This window comes from Hibiscus syriacus, unplaced genomic scaffold (assembly GCF_006381635.1).
Source record: "Hibiscus syriacus cultivar Baekdansim isolate YM2019G1 unplaced genomic scaffold, ASM638163v2 tig00112347_pilon, whole genome shotgun sequence".
NCBI classification, from domain to species: domain Eukaryota; kingdom Viridiplantae; phylum Streptophyta; class Magnoliopsida; order Malvales; family Malvaceae; genus Hibiscus; species Hibiscus syriacus.
Genome location: NW_024063308.1, coordinates 1,277,699 through 1,280,582, shown reverse-complemented (window position 1 = coordinate 1,280,582; position 2,884 = coordinate 1,277,699).

Sequence of the window (2,884 nt, the reverse complement as noted above, 5' to 3'; positions counted from 1 at the left end):
AAACTCAACCCTTTCGAGTTAAATTAGCAAAGATTGCCGGGGTACGAGAAGAATGGGTAGCAGCCCGTACAAAACAAAAGGCGAAAGCGAAGGCATTGCTTGGACCAACATTAAAGAACTTATTCAGAGCCATCCAGACTCTAAAGTACGATTCGATTTATTTGCTCTGGGTATATATGGTATGGTCATCTTCCCAAAAGTATTGGGATATGTTGAAGCTGCAGTGGTAGATTTGTTTGAACAGCTACCGAAAAAGATTAATCCTGCTTCTGCAATTCTAGCAGAAACCTTCAGATCGTTAAATGCTTGTAGAAAGTTAGGAGGTGGACGATTCTCAGGGTGTACTCAGTTGTTATATGTTTGGATCCGTAGTCATTTCTGGAGGACAGAAAAGGTTTCATACCGACGTTTTAATACGGATTACTCACCATTAAAAGAATTTCTGGAGCAGGAATGGCCGAAAGAAATTAAGAAAGATATGTGGATTAATGCCTTTCGAAATCTGCAAAGCAATGATGTGGTTTGGCGAGCCCCATGGCAAATCCAAAATTCTTTTACAGATGTGGAGATTACAACTGGATAATGTTACTCGGATTATGGGGAGGAATTGGGTATGCACCACTTCTGGTTATAAGACAGTATGAAGATCGTCAATTTGTACCTGTCACTGCTGGATTACAGTCATCTGAGTTCGCATTTCATAGCAAAAATTATAAAAGAAATATCATGGAAGCCGTTACAGCTTGGAAAAAAACTTTTTGCATCCGAGCTAAAGCAGCAAAAGAAATGTTAACTCCTGATTATGAAGAATGGAGATCTGTCAGAAAAAACGAAAATATTCCTCTACCAGATCAAAATGAGGATATCTCTATGGAAGATCGCATTAAGGTGGTTCCGTCAGAGATTGAAATCTTGAGAGCTGAGTTTGAAGCAGAAAGAGAAGGCTGGTCGAAAGAATTAGAGCAAATGAGACAAGATAAAGCTATGTTGGGGGTTGACATTGACTTTCATTCATCACAATGTGCAATGTTGAGAAAAGATAAAGAAAAAGGTGAGGATGAGTACAGAGCCTTACAGAAAAATTACCAGGAGTTATATAAATCCCGGAAAGCATCAGGATCAAGCCAAGCAACAATACAGATGACCAGAGAATTGAACATTGAGAAAAGACGAGTTGAAGATCTGAAAGGAAAGAATAGCTGTCTACTCAAAAGCCTTGAAAAGGAAAGCAAAAAATGGAAGATTTTGAGGTCGACAGAAGAGAGCGAATTATAAAACATAAGGCTGAACACCGTGAGATCATGAATGAAATGCAAAGAGAAAAAGATCGAGCCAAAGATTAGAAGAAATGAAGAATGACATCTTTGATAAATTTGAAGGCGAGAAAAATATCATGTTCAAGGGATTTGAATCTGAAATGAACCAGTTGATTGCCGAACTTGAAGTCAGAGGCCAAAAGATGGAAGAATCCAATATTGAAAAAGAAAAATGGGAGCTAGAAAGAAAAAATTTCAACACCAGACTTGAGGTAGAGCAGGAGGTGGCTAGCAATTGGATGCAAAGATGCAGAAACAAGGATGTTCAAATCCAGAAGCTTAATCAAAGAACACAAGAAGCACGAACAAAACTTGAAGAAGATTGGATCAGTCTAGAAATAAAAACTCAGAGTTTAATGCTTACATTTTGCAACTTGAAGAATCATTGTTTCAAGAAAAGGTTCGTCTAGGACCTAATGATCTCAAAGAAAGTAATGAGGAAAATGCTTCATTGCGAAGACGCATTAGAGATCTTGAAAAAATTCTGCACAATTGTCAAGTCAGAATCACTGAGTTAGAGCAAACTCTTGAAGAAACAAATGAACAATGGCAAAAGTCAACTAATTTCTATGTAGAAAGAAGTGAAGAAAGAAGTAATATGGTGTTCGAGGCCATGGTTCAAATGAGCGAAGTTGCCAGATATGTTGGGGAACTAGCTGTTGAAGCCAAAATAATTGAGCATCAAGTTGATCCAGTTTTCTAGATGTGGAAAGAAGGTGTCATGGTTAATGAAAGAAATTATAGAGCTTAATAGGAAAGCTATGCCTTATCTGTAGTTATGAACTATTATAAAGAAACTTTTGTATACCAATGAAAGTTGTTCTATGACAGTTAACTTTTTGGGATCAATGTTTTTACATACATGCATTTTGCATACATTCATCATTCATTTCATAATTTTCGCTATGAATTATTATTTTATTTATTAAGATAAAATTTATTAATTAAAATTTGAAAAATAATAATATTAAAAGATTTCTCAATCGCAGTTATTCTGGCCAAAAGAGAAATACTACATCACTACGGTACTAGACAAGCTACTAAGAGAATTATGGAGGATAAAATACAGCGTATTGAGGAACAACATCATAAAGAACAAGAAGAAATGAGAATGAAGCTGGAAAAAATTGAAGCCAGTATTGCAAATTCACAAGACAGTATGATGAAGAAAATAGAGGACATGTTTAAAAGGCAGGCTATCAGTGGAAAAATGCCTGAAAATCCTGTATCTTTTGATCAAGAACCTATGTATCCTCTAGATTTTCCACCAGAACCAATTTATCACTCTGGTACTACACCTATACAAATCAATGCTCATACATCTGCATTACAAGAAACCAAACCACATGAAGATCAACAAGTGGATCCTGCCTCTTCAAGCAAAATTCCGCTTTTATCCGATGTGAAAATAGGGGATCTTAATACTGAGCATTTGATCCCAGATTTGAATGAGCTGAATGAGAAACAAAAAGTAAATGAAGAACTGACCAGACAGATCAAGAGCTTAGAAGAACGAATGAAATCTGTGGAAATAACAGAATCATTCTATGGGTTTGATGCTAGTGAGT